At 37.4% G+C, this 24,332-nt stretch overlaps 1 long non-coding RNA gene and 1 pseudogene across 1 annotated transcript in view; both read right to left on the bottom strand.

Moving 5' to 3' along the window:
* Positions 1 to 24,332, bottom strand: part of LOC118983401 (uncharacterized) — a 260,736-nt gene that overhangs the window by 138,259 nt on the left and 98,145 nt on the right. The window lies entirely within an intron of this gene.
* Positions 8,022 to 8,315, bottom strand: LOC118983400 (60S ribosomal protein L37-like; annotated as a pseudogene).

The following is a 24,332-nucleotide window of genomic DNA, read 5'->3' as shown; positions in this document are numbered from 1 at the left end:
CAACAATATCTTTATATTGATTAGATGTTGAAATAGGATTGTGGGTATATTGGGTGACATAAACTATTATTAAAATTAATCTCATCCATTTATACAGTATTTATGTAGTTACTAGAAAGTTTACAATTATACATGTGGCTCACTTTATATTTCTATTGGGTAGTGCTGGTTTAGAAACTTTAACGCAATTTGGCATTTCCACAATAACCAAGTGCATTTTTATGGTATTTTGCAAGTGGATTATCAGCCCACAACATATCTGAAATGAAAAATACAGCCAACTACTATTCTGTCACAGACAGCTTGCAAAACACTGCTTTAAGCCATTCATATCTTCCAGAGCATTTTAGCCACTGTGCTTTTATAGGAAAATATGTATATTGTTGATTTCTCAGAGCTCTGTGAAATTTCTAAGAACATGACTATTAAATTGATTTGTCCCTCTGAGTATGAAAAAGGTGATCAATAAAGATGTTATCATATAACCCTCAGATTTACTTATATTTATTTAAAGTTACATAACTTGTATATTGCAGTTGGAGAGAATATAATAAATACCATGGTAAGGAATCCATTTATAAAAACTTTAATTGAAGGATCAGTTTGTCATCAGCTAGTGGTTATTTGGAGAATTAAAAACTGGGATGGGGGTAGAGAAGCTCATATCTCAAATTAGTTACATTGAAGCATTGATAATATACTTAAGTAATTGTCTTCCTTAGGTTTTGTTCTATAAAATTGACTTATTTTTTGTCAGAAAGGGCTAGACTTAATGTTGGACTTAGAGGTTGGCACAAGTAAGCTTGTGATTTACAGGGCAATTTTCCTCATCAAAACCTGGGCAGAACCATTTATTTTAAAACCAATATTTATTTTACAATGGGAAGATGGAGCAGATTAAAGGAGCATAAAACCATGATAAATTACCCAATCTTTATCCCATAGAAAATCTTTTAAATGGCTTTTAAAGTAATGGCAGTAAAACCTTCTCATAGGGTTTGTATTTGGATGCTTTTCTCGCATATGATAGAGTCATGTAGATTAAAATCTAATTAACAAGGAATTTATAAAAATCTAGATGTAGTCTGCATGATTATTTTTCAGTAAAAAGTTCAATGTGTTTTTCCTTAGCCAAGTTTGAGTCTTGCTCATGCACGAGTAAAGGGATGCTATCTAAAATTCTTAGCTGTTTCAAATCAAAGGCCCAAGAAATGAAATACCTTTTAGTCTTTTTATTTAATAATCAACTTTAATTAAATCTTTAAGAATGTGTATATTTATATTTATTATAGAATACTATACAAGAAAGGAATTTTTATAACACCTAATTTTTTGGTGGTTCCCAGTGATTCTTAGCTTGTATTCATTTCTGTAGTTAAAAGTAATGGAACTACGTTTCTCCAGCAGTATTTTTTAATTTTAATCTAATGATAAGTAAGGTAATATCACATACAACCTTTGGACTGAGGTAAATATGCTAAAGGGTAGAAAATATTTGAAATGATAGAGATTTGCTTGTAGTTATGGTGAATTTTATAAAATGGAGCTTGTGTCCTATTGTGGAATAGATGTTCTATTATGAATGTGAAGCTAATTGTGAATGTCTAGCTAATTGCAGAGTCTGGGTCAGTTGTCAAACTTTATCTGTAGAGGATGAGAGACTAAAGATTGTAGACTTCCAGTCTCTGTTCTAACTCTTCAGTTCTGTTCTTATTGGATGAAAGAAGCCTTAGGCAATATATAAACAAATAGGTGTGTGTGTATCTTTTGATCCAACAATTCTATATATAGGAATGTTTCCTAAGGAAATAAGTGGAGGTTTTGGCAAAAAAGTGTGTACAAGAGTATTCGTTATGGTATTACTTTATGATGTGGAAACCTGCTTATAAGTCTTGGTTAATTAAAAGAAAAACAACGACAGACTTTACTTTTTGAAGGTTTTATTTATTTTCAGAGAGGGGGGAAGGGAAGTAAACATTAATATGTGAGAGGAACATTGACTTGCTGCCTCTTTCACTCCCCCAACTGGGGACCTAGCCCACAACTCAGGCATGTGCCCTGACCAGCAATCAAACCAGTGACCTTTTGGTTCTCAGGTTGTGCTCAATCCATTGAACGATGCCAGCCTGTGCCAAAATGGAATTTAAAGTGTGATCCTATTTTGATAGAATGTGCGTATGTGTATTAAGTTGAGATATGTCAACATACTGATAATCAACTGTTTTTTATCTGCAAAATGGAAATTTTATATGGTCAACCTAAGATGAATACATAGAAACTGAATGATTTTCCAGCTATAATTTTCTGAGTGAAAGAAGTAGAATAACTTTAAAAAAGTATTTTTCATATATTTACTCATTACAATGAATATATTTTCATTCACAATGAGAAAAACGATGCAGGTTTTTTTTAGGACAAAGGAAAGACTTTGCTGTACAAATTGTGGTTACTCAGTGATGGAAAGAGTGTACATGCAATCCTCTTTGGAGGAAATGGACCTCCTACGAGGAACTTGGAGCATTGTTTTTCTGTTGGCAAGACCATTCCAGTTATGGCAATGGATCCATAGAGCCGCAGCCAGGACGTGCTGTGTACTCTTTCCCAGTGGTGACTCTCTCCCCCGTGCCGTTCAACATCAATGCATCAAATCAACTTTTCTTGTTCAGATGCCTTACACATCAAATTGCTCTGTGATTAGGATTTGGCTTCAAATGGAGTGCACCTTCAGGAAGGGGATGTACTGATCATTCTGACATCTGTGTGACAGTTATATTGCAAATCATAGATTTTTACTTGGACATTAATTTTATGAGCTTGTTTAAAGAAGTACACTTCCTGAGAAATGGGTTCTGTACTGTGTATTGAGAACACCAAGGCCAAGGTATCAAAACCAGTGAAAGAATTTTCTAAGGTTTTCATGACCTCTAGTTGGGCCTCTAGGTACAGAGCCTGTCACCCTTCCCCAGACAACAGTCTGCATTGCTGCGCTGTGGGATACCTGATTCTTTTCTTATTTGAGACTTTGTCCCTTTCCTACTTTCAAATTCTGCAATTATTTGATTTCTCTCTCTTCAGCCCTTGTTTGCTGTTTTCCTCACTGCTCTTGACACCGCACAGAAAAAGAGTGGAGAGAGACTGTACAGGAGACATTTTGATGCTGGTATTAAACTTTCTCCTGGAGTTCTCATTGGATGACATTGATTTTTAGTGCAAAAGGAGCTCCCTGTGCAGCAGACCTGTAGAGAAACAGAGTCCCTCAGGCCTGTCTGAGGCTGGGATCCCCATGTCCCAGTGGCAGGGATTGGCATTTGGGTGAGACTGTGCCACATGCCCCTAATGCCTGGAGCTTCTTGCAGTGACAGTCAATGTAAAGGGAAAGCAGCGAACCATTTCTCTACCTGAGGGGGGCAAACGTTTTGTGAGCTCACATTTGTTCTCCTCAGAACTAAAACTGCATTTCACTGTATTTTGATACAGATGTTCTACTACACATTAGGGATAATTTCTGCTTCATTTGGAACAGAAGTCAGAATGATTGTATTTCCATGAGAGAAAATGAAGAGGCCTTAGTAACTGACACTACTTTGTTAAAGAGAAAATATTCTTCCAGTAGGCAAAAGTTACTGGCTACATATAGCCCAAAATCAAAGATCATCCCTACCAATAACTCTTATGTCAGCTTCCTTCTTCGTGAATTAACATGGGTCTGTGGAGTTTACATTTCTTACGAAATATTTACCCATTTTTCCCTCTTTAGCAGGTTGGAGAAAATCGTAATTCAAGACACATTCTTCTGTCACTTTGGAAGCTCACTGGGGATGAGAGCTCTTTGTATTTAAAGAAATCCCCAACACTGTTGGTAAAACTGCTTACAGAATTTGAGGTTTCATGTCTTGAGGAAGATTTAGGTCTGAAAATTTAAAAGACTTCAATTCACAACATATTGATTGCATCACTTTGCTTAGCAATTCAGTTAAGTCATTTTTAAAAAGTCAAATGAATACATTTTGGCCTCACCAATGAGGTATATCAAGAACCATTAAGTAGTGAAATGATGTTAAGAAAAATAACATTTCATTTTTATTTGCATTGGAAAAAATGAAAATTACCTTCCTTCCCTTTGAGTTCATGCTACAAATGTTTATACATTATATATTAAACATTTATACGTCTATGTGAGGGGAGCTTAATATATAAATCTGAATGCTACCAAACTGACAATTAATTTTAGAAAATTGTCAGTCAGCAGACATGCTGGGCCTAGAATAAGATGATTCATTTACTATACAGGCAATAATATATGTTGTAAAATATCAGGAGATAGTGACACGGAAAGGGGGAAAATGAATGTAGATCAATAATTTAATTTAGTTCTGATCTGGCTAAATTCTCTATAGCATGGTTCATAATTTTTCAATGAATAGACCCTTAACATTTTATACATAGTGCCTCAGTTTTGTATTGATCTTCTCTAATGTAGTCTTCATTTCACAGAAGGAATATCCCATCTCAAATCTTTAACAAAAACACGTTGTGTTGGTCTGCAAATGTTAACCAAAATAGTACAAACTATTCATGTTATTTATTCTGTTTCAAAAGTACATTTTTACCATCTAAATAACTTAAAAATTTAGAAGAGAAATGGTTGGTAAATGATTACTTGGAGGGCAAGTTCATGGAATTCTCAGTTAATAGATTCTTAGTTTTTTTATTACTTAATTGCTTATTAAAAGTGGAACTCTTGATGTACTATGTAAAGTATATATTTATTCTGTAAAATGTTATTAATTTTTAATGGAACTAAGTGGCTGCTTGGACAAGGGATCCTAGCTATTAATCAGAAGGCAAATGATTGACTGACTTTCATGTTCATTAATTATATAAGAAAGTTCAATTATAAAGGTTTGACTAGTAGAAGAAAGTGATCTATACTTATATGCATGTATTTGCATGGGTACATTTTAGTACCTTATGCCGCTTGTTCATTTAAAAAATATTTCATATGTACTATGTGCCATGAACCAATGACTCAGTGATGAACAAGACTATCAGCCCCTGTCCTCACGTAGCTGCCAGAGCAGTGAGTGAAACAAAAGTGTATCTATACTGTGAAGGTAAGTGGAGAGTTCTGTTGAGCAGTTTAGGAGACTGTTTTGCTTTACTCCCCTTTATACAGAAAGTGACTTTTTTCTGCACAGATTTCTTAAGTCTCCTAGAAATTTTTTTTAAGATTTTATTTATTTATCTTTAGAGAGGAAGGGAAGGAGAGAAGGAGAGAAATATCAATGTATAGTTGCCTCTTGTGAGTCCCCTGCTGGGAACTGGCCCGCAACCCAGGCATGTGCCCTGACTGGGAATCAAACCGAGATCATGTGGTTCGCAGGCCCCTGCTCAATCCACTGAGCTACACCAGCCAGGTCATTCTCCTGGAAATTCTGTCTAGCAAATCCCAATTGCCATCTGAAAAAATATTTTATTTAGAATGATAGAGTCATGGTTTCTCAGAGCTGGAAAAGACTTGAGAAGTCCTTCAGGGGCCACTCCCTTAGGTTCCCAGACATCAGCCTGGGCACACTCACACCCGTTGGGAAGTGTGCTGAGTCATGGGATCATCTCTGGAGTATGTGGATTATTTGAAAGTTCTTCCAGATAATGAATTGAAGCTTATTCCTGCATATTCTCTTTATTGGTTCCAGTTTTGTATCTTGGGCAAAATTATGAGATCACATTTACCCAATATTTGGAGCACTTATCTCAATGTTCCACTTACTTGTATGATCTTTCAGTATGACTCTGTTACCCTGTGAGATGTATGTGTCCTGACAGCAGATCTGTGTCTGGGTTGGCTCACTGTTATTTCCCTAGCACTATGACAGCATTAGGGAACCAAGGAATGAATGTTCTGTCTTGTTCCAAAAAGGCTTCAGGGAACAATACATGGATTGAAACCTTACATAGTATTCCATTAAGTGAAAACAGTTGTCGTGGTTCACTCTCTATTCCAGTTTTTCTCATTCTCAGGTTAAGATTCTCACTTCTTTTAAGTATTGGCGGGGGGGAGGAGTCATGTCCCTCCCAATGCACTCCACCTTGTCGATATAAAAAAGTGCCAGTGTTACCATCAGGTTTGGGAAGACTTCACAGAGGAGGTGCTCACAGACCCTGTGCAAGGCCTGGAAGGCTAAGAAAGTGTTCGTGTCAGGGAGGCCAGGCAGGGCACTTTCACAGGTACACTGAGAACAGTGGTGTCAAATGCTCAGACACCTCTCTCAGGCATTTTTACTGGGCCATCAAATTTCCCAGATCCTCTTTGGGGAATTGTTTTTCTTTCTCTTTCTATTATCTTCATGAACTTCACAATTCCTTCATCTTCATCACTTCTCATCATTGTCTCAAAGCTTGAGACAGAGCAGCCTGAGGTTTAGATAGTCAGTGTTCAAATCTGGGTTGAACCCACATTTTCCATGGCCTTCAGCAAGGTAGGGTACTTCATTGAGATTTAAGCATTTTCTTCTTTAAAATGGAGAAAATAATCATATTGATTTATAAAATCATTGTGAGAATTATCAGAATTAATATAATAAGTACCTAATACCCTGTAACTATTACACTTGTCCCCTCTAGTGAACTCCTGCTGTAGCTCATTTCGGGTGGAATCTGTCCAGAGACCCCTGTATGTGCAGCGGCTCAGACATATTTCTATGGGAACTCCAACAACGATTAATAGAGGGAGTACTTTTTCAATTTCTTCCAAGTTCTCAGTCCAGTAGATTTACATTTTTACTTCTCTTAGACTCCCTGGGCATGAGAACCAGTGATTTTTTTTTTTTTTTGGATAGAACAGTAAATGAATCAGATTTGACACATTCCTCTCCTTTAATTTCTCTCTTTCCCATCTCCATTTCTCTTGCTTTTACAAGGGTCTGGATTTTTCAGATCTTGCCTCTCAGCGTCATCTGGATTAACAAATGTACTCATTTCATTCTGGTCGAGATTTGTCTCAATAGGTTTATTGCAGATTGCTGCAGCTGCAATCAGTGTTTACAATCTGATGACAAATTGGAGATTAAAGCCTGTCATCATTATTTAATTAACCTCAAATTAAGCAGTTTCTAGTACCATTCCATGCCCTTCCACAAGCCCAGGAGAGCTGCTAAAACTGCCTGGAGTCCTGATAGATTCTGGATTGCAACACTGGAAAGCAGAGACTGGCTTAGCAAGGACTCTGAAGAATAGCAAGTTTGATCTTTACATGCCTGTGGGCTGAAGCTAGGCAGCTATTTAAAATAAATGTCAAGGAGGGGGAAGAAAGAAAGACATTTTCCTAGTTCCAAGGAGCATGTAATCTGTGAACTGCAGAGACTGTAAGCCAAAAGGTGTTCCAGAGACAGAAAGACTCTGGCCCTGGCTGGTGTGGCTCAGTAGATTGAACTCTGGCCTGTGAACCAAAAAGTTGCTGGTTCGAATCCCAGCCAGTGCAGGCACATGGCTGGGTTGCAGGGCAGGACCCCAGTGGGGGGCACATGAGAGGCAACCAGACATTGGTGTTTTTATCCCTCTCTTTCTCTCTCCCTTTCCTCTCTCTGAAAATAAATAAATAAAATCTTTAAAAAAACCCTCTGTTCTTAAAAATTAAAAACAACCTTATTTTCATTTTACAGAAGTAGTATATGTCAATAGTAAATTATAAATGGTAATTGTAAAAGAAGAGAAAAAAGAAGAAAGTAAAAATCATACAAATTCCTACTTTCCACACATACTTTTAGGTCTTGCCTGAGCTGTCCAACTTGGTATCCACTAGCCACATGTAGTTTGTGGATATTTAAAATATGGCAAGACTGAATTGCCATGTACAATGAGTATAAACTACATATCAGATTTTGAATACTTAGTATAGAAACACAGTATTTAAACTATTATGTTTGGTTAATTAAAATAAATTACTAAATGAATTTCACCTATTTGTTTTTAACTTAATTTTAAAACCAGAGCATTTATTGTGCAAATAATCATTGAAATCCTTAAGATGAACTGGACACTGTGACAGCAATGCTCTTGGGTTTAGGTGTTGTTTCTTCATGGAATGTATGTCTGAATCTGGGGTGTACAATTTTTTGTTGCCTCATTCAAGCAGTCCTGGAGGTATTTCATCTTTTTAGCCTTGGTACTCCAGTTATACTTTCTCGTCCTCTGGGCAAGTAGCCTCATTTTCCACAGGTAGACTTCTGAAGGTGGTACGTCTTCGAGGCACAGCAGGGGCACAACGTGTGTGTGTTACTGCTATGCTTTGTGAATGAGGATGCTCCCTTTGTCATCTCACTTCTTCAACCAAGACCAAAGAGCTGTTCTTAATTTTTGAATGTGAATTCTACACATATTCAAATTGTAAATGTGCCTTGTTGGACAGTGCTATTTTACACCTTTTCCTTTGCATACCTTTAAAGTTTTTTAAAAATAATAAGTGGATTATCCTCCATACAACTCTGTAGCCTTGCTTTTTTTTCAGTGGGTAATGTATTGTAAATATGTTCATGCCATGAAATATATGATAGGACATTATCTTTGATCATTTGTAATATTTCATTATACGATGGGCTATCATTGATTAACCCAGCCCCCTAATGTTCAATACTTAGGTTATTACCATTTTTTAAATTACAAATTATTCATGAACCTACTTGTAACTATATCTTTGGGTTCATCTTTAGTTATACTCCTAGGATTTGTTTTTGGAAGGCAATGAGTTGAGTCACAAGCTTGCTTGTGGTGCTTAAGCAAATTGTTGTGTAGAAAGATGACACCAATTTACACTTACTCCAGAGGTAAACAGGAATGCTCATTTCACCTCATCTTTAGCCATACCAGCTATCTTCTTTGTTCCTAACTCTCATTTTATTGAGCAGCATTGTTATTGATTTGCCCAGCAAATTATTGAAAAAGTCTTAGTCTTGGTAGCTTCTATACTGGTTCTGAAGATGTGTCAAATGACTTTCTTTTATTCATCAGTTTTAGAGCATCATTTTATCAATCAGCTAGTGAACATCTGTAATGTGCCTAGCACTGCCCAAAGATTTGTAGAAGGCATGGTGTCTGACTTCTGGAAATCCCTTTTACTTAATATTTAAGTTGGAAGATGAAAGAAGAGAAGATAAATAGGGTGTGGGTCATGTGAGTCATGCTACAATATTCGCAGCACTGTAATTGACTTTCTAGTATATGATCGACTATCAGTAAATACTGTTGAATGAATTCATAAATAAATGTATGATAATAAGTGATGGAAACAAACAAAATAAAGGAGCAATTATTTTAAGATGGGGCAATTAGGAAAGCTCAGGTGTTTTGATTTTAATTTCTTTATATCATAGTGAAGATAACAGAGAGGAAGGATAGATGGGCCTAAACATATTCAAAGATGTTGGAGTAAAAATTGTGGATGTGGGGAGGGAGAGAACCTAGTAGGGGGAATGGTGGCGTGGTCTGGCCTGGCTCTGCTTGTGTGGGTCTATGTCTGGAGGTGAGGGGTGAAGGGTGTCTTGTGAAATCTTAAGTGGTAAGTAAGATTGGCTACATGGGAGGGTTTGGGTGGCTGATTTTGGATGAGTGATAGAGGGAAGCTAAAGAGAGAGAGAGACTAGAGGCCACCTTCCTTTCTGTGGTAGAAAATAGATGACACATTGAGGAAATGAAGGAGAGTTCAATGAAGGGACTATTGACAGAAGTGTGTGTAGAATAAAGGGAACCAAAAAAGATGGTAGAGCATCTGTGGAAAGTCTGAAGGGGCAAAGGGAGAGAAAGAGTTACCTAAATGAGAACCTTACCTAGGGAAGATAGGCTTCCTATAGGAAGTAGAGCCATAGGGAGTGGTCCTGGGCACTTTTCAAAATTCACAGCTGTGCAGTAGGGAGTGCAAGGAAGAGAGAGGAGGTGGGGAATGGAATTCCCAAACTCTTTCTCCCACCATCTGGTTCTCTGATGCTGCCACCATTGTCTTAGCCCAATGGAAGCCAGAGGGCACAGGAGCTGAGTCTGCAAAGGGCTGTGGAGGAGAGGCCACCAGCAGGGCAGAGACAGGATCCAAAGAGGCAAATGAAGAAAAACCTATACCTTCTCTCTGGGGTGAGGCCCTTTCTGAGCTTTGGTTTTCTCATCTATAAAATGTGCGAAATAACACCGACTTTGGAAGGTTGTACTGGAAGTAACCAAAGGAGAATACTTAGCACGATGCTGTTTTCTTTACTTGTATTTACCAGTGACTTACCTACATCAACTTTTCATCATCTTGCTCATTTATTCTTTCTTGTAAGTTAATCAGAAGGGAAAACAGAGCACAAACTTACCCTGATATACATGGCCCTTATATTTGAATTGGAAAGTGCTATATACTCCAGCAAGGTGGCCATTTGCATTCTGAATTGTGTATATCAAAACTTATATTCAGGTAAAAATACCTAGGACTTTTCATGTAGTTGGATAATTAGGCCACAAACTGTTGGCTCTGCTCAAAAAAAGGTCATTTAAGTGTCCTTTTATTATTTTTGGCATCCACTGGGAAGCTTAAATAGCCACTGCCAGTGTGGTTTCTACATGCTCTTTAAAAAATGCTGAAATTGAACAGTTTAATAAAATTGCTGGACTGTTAGCTTTAGCAAGCTCTTCCAGAGATAAACCTGAAAAAACAAACCCAAAACCCCAAAGTAAATACTTCTATAAATCAGGGACTTTCACAGGTGTTCCCTGGGAAGGGTAGTTTGACTCATATAGAGTTAGTTTACAAGCCAGGGTGGAAGCTGACAGTTTCTGAAGCACTTTGACCACTTCATTCTCTTTTGCTTAGTGGAGATCTGTACTCAGCAGGGTTCTCTAAAAATGAGTGGCAGCATTTGAAGCTAAGCGATGCTGAAATATCATTTCCCTAATTTTCATGTTTAAAGTTCATAGTGCAATAATGTAAAATAAATGAATATATTTTCAGTCTATAAAAGTTCTTAAATTACTTAGACCTTTTTAGAAAATATGATGATTAAATGAATAAGGTTCAGTTAAGAGGAACAGTTTATATTTATTCAACGTTTACAAAGTCCTAGCTACTATTTAAAAGGCTTTATGTATAATAGCTCATTTAATTCTTACAGCAGCCATATGGGTGGATAGTGTTTAGTGTTTTCTTCATTTTGCTGATAAGGAAACTGAAGATCTAAGAAATTTGGCCAAGTGACTACAGGTTCACATTTAGTAAGTAGCAGAGAGTACTGAAACACAGCAGCATTTGACTCCAGAGTATAAACGCCCAACTGCTGCTCTATGTCATTTCTTTCTTAAATGTTTATGGAGTAATGTGAGTGTGAGAGAGAGTTTTGTTAGAGATGGCAACTCAGGTAAGCCTGTGTGGAATATCCAGGTACAGTTTGAATTTCCCTAAATTAGTTGCAGATTGTAGACATGTTCCTTGGTTTATTAGTAGCAAACACCTTTCTAATGAGTCTCAGATCTACTAGGTGAGCTAGCAGAGTTTTATGGCCAATGAAGCAAGATGTTTATCAAATATCTGGTTCACATTAAATATTTTTTTATTTTTAATGTTAAATGTAAAATGTCATTTGACTATGGGACTTCTGTATTATGTGTTGAAAGGTCTCCTTTTTTATTTTTTAATATATTTTATTGATTATACCATTACAGTTGTTCTATTCCCCCCTTCATTCCCCTCCACCCTGCACACCCCCTCCTCCATCCTTTCCTCCCCATTAGTTTATGATCACGTGTCTCAAGTTCTTTAGATTCTATATTTCCCCTACTATTCTTGCCCTCCCCCCTATCTATTTTCTACCTACCGTTTATGCTACTTATTTTCTGTATCTTCTCCCCCCTTCTCCTCCTCCCACTCCCCTGTTGCTAACCCTCCATGTGTTCTTCATTTCTATGGTTCTGCTCCTGATCTAGCTGTCCTCTTGGTTTGCTTTTGTTTTAGGTGTGGTTGTTAATAACTCTGAGTTTGCTGTCCTTTCACTGTTCCTATTTTTTATCTTCTTTTTCTTAGATAAGTCCCTTTAACATTTCATATAATAAGGGCTTGGTGATGATGAACTCCTTGAATTTGACCTTATCTGAGAAGCACTTTATCTGTCCTTCCATTCTAAATGAAAGTTTTGCTGGATAAAGCAATCTTGGATGTAGGTCTTTGGATTTCATGACTTGGAATACTTCTTGCCAGCTTCTTCTTGCCTGTAAGGTCTCTTTTGAGAAATCAGCTGACAGTCTGATGGGAACTCCTTTGTAGGTGACTGTCCCCTTATCTCTTGCTGCTTCTAGGATTCTCTCCTTCATTTTAATCTTGGCTAATGTAATTATGATGTGCCTTGGTGTGTTCCTTCTTGGGTCCAACTTCTTTGGGACTCTCTGAGCTTCCTGGATTTCCTGGAAGTCTATTTCCTTTGCCAGACTGGGGAAGTTCTCCTTTATTATTTGTTCAGATAAATTATCCACTCATGACTGTTTCTTTTCCCCTTCTGGTACCCCTATAATCGGATGTTGGAACTTTTAAAGATGTCCTGGAGGTTCCCTAAGCCTCTCCTCATTTTTTTGAATTCTTATTTCTTCATTCTTTTCTGGTTGGATGCTTTGTTCTTCCTTCTGGTCCACTCCATTGATTTGAGTTCCAGTTTCCTTTCCATCACTATTGGTTTCCTGTGCATTTCCCTTCATTTCAATTGGTTTAGACTTCATATGTTCCTCTAATTTGTGACTAAAATCAACCAGTTCTGTGAGCATCCTGATCACCAGTATTTTGAACTGTGCATCCAATATGTTGGCTATCTCTTGGTCACTTAGAGTTATCAGCTCTGGGGCTTTGAGTTCTTCTTGAGCCATGTTTTGGACTGTTCGTGCCTGTTACATATGAGGAGCAGAGCCCTAGGTGTTCACCAGGGCCGGGCCACTCAGTCCCTGGGTTGTGACGCTGTATGTGGGGGCAGGGCCAAAGGAGAGCAATGGTGGGCTTCCTCTGCTACCTCCTGCTGCCACTGTGGGCCCCTCAGTCCGCCCACTGCTGGGTTCACCCACTGGGGCCTTTGTGGTCCATCTCACTGCTCACTCCTTTGCTGCTTTATCTGCGGGCAAATGTGGGACTGCAGCCAGCCCGCTGCCCTGAGCCCTCACTGGGTCAGCCCCACACGGAGCTGCCTGGGTGCCTGGGGTCGGGGGATCTTTCTTGCCCATCCCTGCTCTGCTGCTGGCTCTGCCTCTCTTACTGGTCTGGTCCGGTTGAACAGTTTGTTGTTGTCGGACTTCCTATAGTTCAATGTTCTGTTCTTTGGCTGCATCTTTGTTCTCCAAACCTTTGTTGTATTCAAACTTGGTTGTGGCCTTACTGGTATTTTTTAAAATATATTCTATTGATTATGCCATTACAGTTGTCCCATTCCCCCCCTTCACCCTGCACCCTCCCCCACCATTCCCTCCCTTTCGTTCATGTCCATGTGTCACAAGTTCTTTAGAATCTGTATTTCCCATAGTATTCCTGCCCTCCCCCCCGTCTATTTTCTACCTACTGTCTATGCTACTTATTCTCTGTACCTTCTCCCCCCTTCTCCTCTTCCCACTCCCCTGTTGCTAACCCTCCATGTGATCTCCATTTCTATGGTTCCGCTCCTGATCTAGCTGTCCTCTTAGTTTGCTTTTGTTTTAGGTGTGGTTGTTAATAATTGTGAGTTTGCTGTCCTTTCACTGTTCCTATTTTTTATCTTCCTTTTCTTAGATAAGTCCCTTTAACATTTCATATAATAAGGGCTTGGTGATGACGAACTCCTTGAATTTAACCTTATCTGAGGAGCACTTCATCTGCCCTGGTATTTGTATTGACTGAAAGAATGCAAAGTGGATTCCAGTTTTAAAGTATGTGCTGCCAAAGCTAGTCCAAGGATTCCTTGGCTTTAATGACCTGTTCCTGCTCCGACATTGCATTACTGGTTTTAGAAGTGATAGGGGATGGCAGACAGTTGCATGTCAGAATTTTTCTATAAAGAAGGAAAATGTTAATGTTTTCTTGGTAATTGAAGATGAAAGGCAGAGAAAGGAGGGGAATGGCTCTTAGCTTAACATATTAATAGCATGGTTGGTAAGCAAAGCTTCTGCCATTTTATGTAAATTAAGAAAACTCGATCATGTAAAAGACCAATTCCAATAAAAATCAAAGAAATCACTTACTTCAAACACAACTTTTAAATTGCAAAAACAGTGTCTTTCTCTGGATAGTAGTATGTGAAAGATATACCTTTGCTTGAAAGAGTTTCTGAGAATTTTTGGAGTCAGAAGAGGCAAAAATGTAAAGGTCAAAGATAATGGGTCCCCATCTAACACTGGACTGATTTGCCAAGCACCTGGGAAACATTTCATTTTTTCTTTTATGGTGAAAGCCAAAGAGAACACTGCAGAGTTTAAACACAGTTTCTGTATCTGGCGCCCACATGGGAGGATGAAGGGAAAGAGGCCAATTTATCCAGCAATGTGCCCAAGTACATAATTACCTCCCTTGCCATCTGATGAATCCTTACCACATCCCTAAGGAAAATCTCTGGGCAGTCCTTCTGAGTCATTTTCAGAGCTCACACCATGGCTGTAGCCAGTGAGCTTATTTATTTATTTCCATTTTGAGAACTTTACCTGTCTAGACTCCCTCTTAAGGTTTACCTCCTGCATAATGAGTGGAGACAGCGGGTGTTTCATTACCAGGTATCTCCCTGCTGCAGGCACTGCCTGGAGAAGTTTCCCTCTGCTTGGCTTTTGAGCCTCATTTATTTTTCTGAGCTTTCTAATGTGGGCAGAGCCTGGCTGACTACATTATTAAATTATCATTATTACACTGTGATGTTTTGGCAAGATCAGGGGCTGAGTTGGAAAAGTTAGTGTTGGGCAAGGACATGTTTTCTCCCTTTCTGAAGCTGCCCCAAATGGACCATAGCTAACTGGCTGGGTTTGTCACAGCACCAAGATCCTATGAATGAAAACAAAGGGAAGAGCTGCCTGTATTTGAGGCAGTTCTCGGCTCAGTGTAAGGAATGGGCGTTTCACTTCTTAGTAGGTTGTTTTGATTTGAGATCAGCTAGACGATTCATACTGTAAATTTGGGGGGAAAGGTGGCAGCATTTGACATTCAAAGGTATTTGATATTTTAAAAACTATAGTGTCACTAATGTATTTGCATGTAATTCATTTATAGTTTACAGAAGTTTTCAAAGACTGTCTACTCTCAGCAGAGAAGTTTTAATTAAAAGTATTTTATTGCTGCTCCAAGCCTCCTTAAATTAAGAAACTGCTTTTTACTTTTCTGGGTTTGTTTTTACAACTCCTGTAATCAGCCTAGATTTATCTGCAGTGATAACAGTTATTGTCATATCTTAAGTGTTTCATCACTGTATTGCCAGTACCTGCACAATGCCAGCATACAGTAGGTGGCCAGTAAATTTTTACTGATGGGTGGTTTAACACTACCCGTGCATTTTATGTTCTAGACATACTGGAATATGTTTTATCACATAACACTCCACTTTCTCCCACTTTAGGAATTCTACCCACATCTCAGAAATGTCCTTTGCTTTTCAAGTCTTAGCACTTTTTACACTGCTTGTTTGTGAGTTATCGTCTCCCATCCCTAACTAAGCATAGTTCCCAGTATATATTAGATGTTCAATAAATATCTTAGTGAATGAATGTTGAATGAACACAGACATATGAAAATTGTGTGACTTCTAGAAACCATTTTTATAAAAATGCTAGTATTAGACATTCAGTAAAAGTGATGAAATTAAGTTTGAAACATCATTTTTCTTTTTCAGTTCTTGACTTAAAACTCTCCAATGGCTCTCATTCCCTTGAGTAGTGGTTTTTTAATTATGATGGTCTGAACATGAAATCATGTCTTTTCTCTGCTTAAAATACTGCAAGGCCTTCTTATTGTCTTCCAGAAATATGCAATTCATCCAACATGGCTGAGAGTCCTACCTTTCCAGCCACAGTTCTTTCCAAGCCCTGTGTGACTTATTTGAACCTGCGATGTTTCCTCTTCCCCAGGGCCTTGGCACTTTGGGTTCCCCTTGTTGTGAGTACTTTTCACCCACCTCTTTCCTTAGTTACCTCCAATTGTACTTCAGGTTGGTCTTAAATATCACCTTCTCTAGGAGGTCTTTACTGCCCATTCCCAGCCACCACTGCTAGTCACCACAACATCACCTTCACCTAGCTCTACTCATCTAGATAATTTTCCTTCTTTCTATGTATTTGAGATAGTTTATCAATAAAATAGAAAGATGTTGGTTTGGGGCCAATTCATATAAATTATTAAGTTATTGCAATTTAAACCAAGAATATCCACAATTTTAAGCCTTTTTCACGTAAGTTTCTCTTAAACATTTTGTTGGCTGACACATGATCCTCTTCCTGTACCCCCATCCCCAGCACACATTTTTTGTAGTCAAATTCTGTGCTAAGTTCTTGACATGATTTTACTCATTTGCTTCTCACAGCAGCCTTATAATGAATACTGCTGCTATCCCCTATTTTATTTAAAAAAAAACTAACTAAAATCAGTGAGCATAAGAAATTTACACAACTAGTACATAGCAAGCTGAGGTTTAAAACAAGGCTACTGACTACTTGGGTGGAATATCACAGTTATTGCTGTACTTCTCCAAAGGATCTCTTATCTGTTTTCTACTTGTGGGTACTTTAAATAAAATACTCTCCTGCTGTCTTAATCCATTTCACCTTTGCCCAGCCCCTGATCACATACAAGATAAGGTGGGAGTTGTGAATACCAGTGAACCCACTGGAGGAGAGAACCCACCAACAAAGGAGCCACCTAAATGTAAAACCAGAGTGCAACAAGAGAACCCACATAAATGGAAGAGGGGCAACCCTAGAACATTCAGACAAGGATATCAAAGAGACCACACCACTGAGTCCCACAGGACTCCTACCATAATAGTCCACCCTACAAAGACAGCTAGCAAAGCAGAGCTTTGGGAATTGCAGAAACAAACAAAAAGACTCACCTAAAATGGGGAGACAAAGAAAGAACCTGCAATCAAAAGGAATGGAAAACTCCCCTCTAAAAGAGCTAAATTAAATGAAGAGAAGCAAACTACCATACAGAATTCAAAAGAATGGTTATAAGGTTATAACCAATGGTTATAATGGCTCAAGGAAACTCACAGACAACTACACAGAACTGAGTGAGAAATATAACAATATTAAAAAGAAAATAGAAACTATAAACAAGAACCAGGTAGAAATGAAGAATACAATTTTTGAAATAAAAAACACACTAGAAGGAATTACAATCAGGCTGGATGAAGCAGAGGACCAAATTAGTGAGCTGGAAGACATGGTACAAATACCCAGGTAGAGCAGCTGCGTGAAAAAGGACTCAAAAAATATGAAGATAGCTTAAGAGAACTGCAAGACAACATGAACACAACAACATTTGAATCATAGGAATACCAGAAGGAAAAGAAAAGAAGCAAGTGATAAAAAACCTATTTGAAAAAAAAATGACAGAAAACTTTCTGAAGTTGGAAAGGGGAAAATCCATGCAAGCTTAGGAAGCACAGGGGTCCCAATAAAAAAGAACCCAAAGAGGCCTACTCTGAGACACATCATTATTAAAATGCCAAGTTTTAAAGACAAAGAAAGAGTCTTAAAAGCAGCAAGGGAGAAAAGAAACAATGTACGAAGGAGCTCCAATAAAGCTAGCAGCTTATTTTTCAACAAAAACACTTCAAGCCAGGAGAGAGTGGCAAGAAATATTCCAAGTAATAAAAATCAAAGGCCTGCAACCAAGACTACTCTACTCAGTGAGGCTGTCAATTAAAATAGAAGGTGAAATAAGAAGTTTCCCCCAAAAAAGAAGACTGAAAGGGATACACCTCCACCAAATGAACACTACAAGATATGCTAAAGGGACTACTATAAAGAAAGGAAGAAAAAGATTGAGAGAGAGAGGGGGGAAAAGGTACAAAAAAGGAAAAATGAATAATTACCTATCAATAATAACCTTAAATGTTAATGGAGTAAATGCTTCAATCAGAAGACACAGGGTAGCTGAATGGATAAGAAAATATGACCCTCACATATGCTGCCTACAAGATTCACCTCAGAAAAATAGACCTACACAGATTGAAAATGAAGGGTTGGAAAAATACATTCCAAGCAGATGGACAGGAAAAAAAATCTTGGGTAGGACTACTTATATTGGACAAAATGGACTTCAAAACAAAAGCCATAAAAAGAGACACTGAAGGAAACTTTGTAATACTCAAGGGAAGAATCCATCAAGAACACATAAACATTAAAAGCAAATATTCACCCAACATCAGAGCACCCAAATATATGAGGAAAATCTTGGAGGACTTCAAGAAAGATATATACAGCAACACACTTATCCTAGGGAATTTTAACACCCCACTGCTAACAATGGATAGATCTTCCAAACAAAACATCGAGAGAGAGAGGGCTTTTATCCCAAAGAAGCAAAATACACATTGTTTTCAAATACACATGGAACATTTTCAAATAGGCCACATGATAGGGCACAAAACAAACCTTAACAAATTTAAGAAAATTGATATCATACCACAAACTTTCTTAGACAGCAAGGGCCTCAAACTAGAAATGAATCTCAAGGAAAAAACTCACAAAAACTTATATTTGTGGAGATTGAATAGCATGCTATTAAACAATGAATGTGTTAATAATGAGATCAAGGAAGAAATAAAAAACTTTCTGGAAACAAATGAAAATAAATGTACAACAGTCCAAAATTTATTGGACACAGCAAAGGCATCCTGAAAGGGAAGTTCATAGTGATATAGGGCTAGCTAAAAAAGATAGAAACATTTCAAATCAACAACTTAACCCTACAAGAAATGGAGGAACAACAAAAAACAAAGCCCAGAGTAAAAAGAAGGAAGGAAATAACTCATAGGAATTACACAACATAGAGACTACAAGAACAATCCAAAGGATCAGTAAATCCAGGAGCTGGTTCTTAAAAAGATAAACAAAATTGACAAGCCTTTAAGCATACTCATCAAGAAAATAAGAGAGGACCCAAATAAACAAAATCAGAAATGTAACAGGAGAGATTACAACTGATACCACAGAAGTACAAAGATTTGTAAGAAATGATTTTGAACAACTATATGCCAAGAAATTTGAAAACCAAGGTGAAATAGACAAATTTCTAGAAAAATATAATCTTCTAAAACTGAATGAAGAAAATGCAGAAAGCCTGAATAGACTGATAGCAGCTGATGAAATCAAAGCAATAAACAAAAAATCCCCAGTGCACAAAAGCTCTGGGCCAGGTGGTTTCACAAGAGAATTTTACAAATCATTTCAGGAAGAACCAACACCTATCCTTCTCAACTATTCCAAAAAATCCAAGAAGAGGGAAGACTCCAAAACTTTTTTTATGAAGCCAGCATCATTGTAACTCCAAAGCCAGATAAAGGTGCAACAAAGAAAGAAACTACAGGCCAGTATCACTGATGAACATAGATGCTAAAATCCTCAACAAAATATTGGGAAACTACATCCATCAATACATTAAAAAAATCATACACCATCCATCAAGTGGATCCATCCAGGAATTCAAGGATGATTACAATATTCGCACACCAACAAATGTAATACATCACATAAATCAAAAGAAAGATAAAAATCACATGTTCATATCAACAGATGTAAAAAAACCCTTTTGATAAGGTTCAGCACCCATTTATGGTAAAAACAGTCAGCTAGTGGGAGTAGAGGGAGGGCATCTCAACATAATGAAGGCCTTATACCAGAAACCTACAGCCAACATTATACTCAATGGACAAAAACTAAAAGCTTTCCCACTAAGATCGGGAATAAGACAGGGATGTCTGTCTGCCTTCACCACTTCTATTCAACATAGTATTGGAAGTCCTAGCCACAGCAATCAGACAAGAAAAATAAATAAAAAGCATCCAAGTTGGAAAGGAGGAAGTAAAACTGTCACTGTTTGCAGATGATATGATAACATACATAGAAAATGCTATAGACTCCACCAGAGAACTACTCAATCTAATAAGTGAATTTTGCAGAACAGCAGGATTCAAAGTCAATATTCAGAAATCAAAGACATTTTTATACACCAACAATGAAATATCAGAATCAGAAATCAGGAAAATAACACCATTTACTATAGAAACAAGAAAAATAAAGTACCTAGGAATAAACCTTACCAAGGAAGTAAAAGACCTATACTCAGAAAAACTATACAACACTGAAGAATGAAATTAAGGAAAACACAAATAAATGGGAACATATGCCATGTTCATGGATTGGGAGAATTAACATTATCAAAATGTCTATATTACCCAAAGCTATTTGTAGATTCAACGCAATCCTTATTAAAGTATCAATGACATATCTCACAGATACTGAACAAACATTTCAAAAATTTATATGGAATTATAAATGACCTGGAATAGCCACATCAATTTTGAGAAAGAAGAGCAAAGTAGGAGGGATCACAATACCTGATATCTAACTATATCACAAGGCCACTGTAATCAAAACAGTCTGGTACTGGCATAAGAACAGACACATGGACCAATGGAATAGAATAAAGAGCCCCAAAATAAACCCAAGCTTCTATGGTCAGTTAATATTTGACAAAGGGAATAGAATCATAAAATGGAGTAAAAATAGACTCTTCAACAAATTGTGTTGGAAGATCTGGACAACTACATGCAAAAAAATGAAACTTGATCACCAACTTACACCATACACAAAAATATATTGAAAGTGGACAAAAGATATCAATATAAGTCATGATATGACAAAAGTCCTAGAGGAGGACAGAGGCAGGAAAATCTTACATATTCTACCTAGTGATATTTTCACTGATATATCTCCTAGAGCAAGGTACATGAGAGAAAGAATAAACAAATGGGACCTCATCAAAATAAAAAGCTTCTTCAAGGCTAGAGAAAACAGAAGTAAAATGAAAAGGGAACCAACCATATGGACAAATATATTGGCAAATGATACCTGGGACAAGGGTTTGATCTCCAAAATATATATGGAATTCACATGACTCTACTCCAGGAAGACAAACAACCAATTAAAAAATGGGCACAGACCTGAAAAGACACTTTTTCAAGAAGGACATACAGAGGGCCCAGAAATATATGAAAGGATGCTCATCAGAGATGCCAATTAAATGCACAATGAGATACCACTTCACACTGGTCAGAATGGCCATCATAAACAAATCAGCAAAGAACAAGTGCTGGTGAGGTTGTGGAGGAAAGGGAACCCTAGTGCCCTGTTGTAGGGTATGCAGAGTGGTACAGCCACTGTGGAAAACAGTATGGAATTTCCTAAGAAAACTAAAAATGGAACTGCCTTTTGACTTGGCAGCACCACTGGTAGGATTATACCCTAAGAATCCTGAAATATCAATCCAAAAGAACCTATGCACACCAATGCTCAAAGAAGCACAATTTACAATAGCCAAGTGCTGGAAGCAACCTAAGTGCTCATCAGTAAATGAGTGGATCAAAAAAAAAAAACTATGGTACTCAGGGAGACTGACCTCTTTTCCCTTAGACTGTCAAATACAAAAATGATAAGAGCTAACACAACAATAGCCATCTGGTGTAAATGACTCAATATTAATCAATATTATACCTATTTTTTGTAAGATAAGCAAAAAAAAAATTTTGGTGTACCACAGGATTTTGGTAATTACTTTACATGTGCCATAAGATTAAAAAGGTTAAAAATCGGTCCTACATTGCCACAGTTGAGTGTTTCATCTGCTTCTTGCCCAGATCCTAATTGATATAGACAGCTTTTTAAAAAGATTTTATTTATTTGTCTTTAGAGGGGAAGGGAAGGAGAGAGGGAGAGAAATATCAATGTATGTTTGCCTCTTATGCGTCCCCTGCTGGTAACCAACCTGCAACCTGGGCATGTGCTCTGACTGGGAATCGAACCTCGATCCTTTGGTTCGCAGGCCCACGCTCAATCCACTGAGCTACACCAGCCAGGGCAGGATAGCTTTTTTTTCATTAAAACTAGTTATGTCTATGCTTTTATACTTTATATACAGTATGAAATTATATTTGCTTTTCCTAGTTTGTCTTAAAATGTTTGTTTTTAAGTATATTCTATTGATACTGATAAGTATACTGAATAAGTATACTCTATTGATAACTGCTATTACAGTTATCCCCTTTTTTTCTCCCCTTTATTCCTCTCCACCTTACACTTCCCCTCCATCTCTTTAAGTTTACATAATGCCTGACTGAGAACCAAACCCTCAACTTAGGTATGTGCTCTGACCAGGAATCAAACCTGCAACTTTTTAGTTATGCGTGATGCTCCAACCAACTGAACCACACCAGCCAGAGCAAGGTGTCTTGCATTTTGACCAAAGTTCTCCTTTCTACTCTTCCTTCACTGAGCCCCTGTGCTCTGTGTCTGGGTAGGTAGTGTTGCAGCTACCTGGTCTGTGACTCACTTAATGTCTGCTTTAAAACAACTCATTTTACTTAAAGAAGTTTATATGTAAAGAAGCTGATATTGTTCCATAGATAGGAAATGAAATCCCTTATCAAAAACAGGTGGATAAAACTTTAAAGAGAAGTCCAAGAAAAATAAAATTATTCTACTTATATTAGCAAGTGTTAGGTGTTTTTTAATCATATTAACACTAGTTAATACTTTCTTTTTGCATGAATTAGAAAGATTAAAATAGAATTGAAAGGGATGTAACTTTATTATAATTTGTGTTTTGTCCCATCACTAGAGTGCATGGCACAGGGTTCTTTGCCCTGGACTTTAGAGAGCACTGGTATAGTCAATGTTTTTGTCCATGCACACTGGATGCCTTCCTCCTGCTGGTTTCCTATTCCAGTTCCCCTCCATCTTTCTTTCTGAAACTTTCCTTTATTCTCTTGGCATACACAAATCTTTCTTCAAAACCTCCTGACACTTAGTATCTGCCTTACTCATGTTGGCTTCTGATTATTAATGTTTTGATTTGTTATTTCAATCGCTCATATATTGTGTCTTGTATCCCAAATTGTGTATAAGTTTCTGTCTCCAGAAATAGACATTAGGACCCATGCTTCTGGAATGTCAAATATAATTAAATATTTATTATATAACACATACCGATAATGTATGTATACATTATATATACAATATACAATAACCTTATATATAGTTATAAGTTCATTCAATATTTGCTGAGTTTAATAAATTTGACTCCAAATTAAGTTAGATGGTGTTTTCTCAACTATGGGTGTAGTTCACAATCCTAGTTTGATTTTATGTCTGGTTGGGGTACACAATTTCATAAAAATTACATTCTTGCAGGGGATATAGCTAATAAATTGATACATGTAATATATCATATTTTGCTGTGTATAATGCATGCCCACGTTTTTGTGTGCATTATTATACCCATGGTATGTAAGCATTATACATGGCAAAATACAGTAATGTAAAGTGAGTAACTGGTATAAGGAAAGTCAATCAGCACACATTGATAAAGCTTTGGGTTATTTTTTAGATTGGGTAGTTAAAGAATCCCTCTCTGATGAGGTGACATTGGAGGAGAGAGATGAATGAAATGAAAATGGAAGAGTGTGAATATTTAGGGGGAAAGCACCCCAGCTAGAAGCAACAGCAAGACCTGAGGATCTGAATTGGCACTGCGACTGTGGAGCCCACTGTGGGGAAGAGAAGGGAGCAATGGGACTTGACATTGGAGAGGTGGCCTTTTCAGCCGAAGAGAGGCAGAGGCTATGGCTGTATGCCAGTGGAAGTGAGTGTGGCTTGGAGATGTGTGGTCCTCATGGATGAGTTGAGAAGTGGTAGACTTAGTAATAAATTCTGAGGGTTGAGACAACTGTCGTGCCTTCTTATTCACTTATAACACTACAGTGCTTTCAGAGTAGCATTATCTGTTGGCATTTGTTTTTATCTTGCAATTCTGTTTGAGGCAAGTTTTTTTTTCTGTTTACCAAATATTCTTTTGCTTATAGTTGTTTTTAAGAGGACAATGACTAATTGGTTCATAAAACCAGAGTTCTATGTGGAGCAAAAGTGTGTTCCTATGGTAAATTTATTTACCCATTTTTTTTAAATTGCATTTTTTGTATTCATTTTTGAATACTGTTTCAGAAAGTATTTTTTTCAGAAAGTCATTTTTTTCTCAAATGACTATTTGGGAGGTGGAATTTTTTATGCCATTCTAATTTTCTATCTGCCTCCTTTTAATACCCCCATTTCTA

The sequence above is a fragment of the Sturnira hondurensis genome, unplaced genomic scaffold (assembly GCF_014824575.4).
Source record: "Sturnira hondurensis isolate 20B ecotype Veracruz unplaced genomic scaffold, ASM1482457v3 Scaffold0002840, whole genome shotgun sequence".
In the NCBI taxonomy this organism is placed as follows: domain Eukaryota; kingdom Metazoa; phylum Chordata; class Mammalia; order Chiroptera; family Phyllostomidae; genus Sturnira; species Sturnira hondurensis.
The sequence above is the reverse complement of the archived record's forward strand: the minus strand, read 5'-3'. Positions and strand labels throughout refer to the sequence as shown.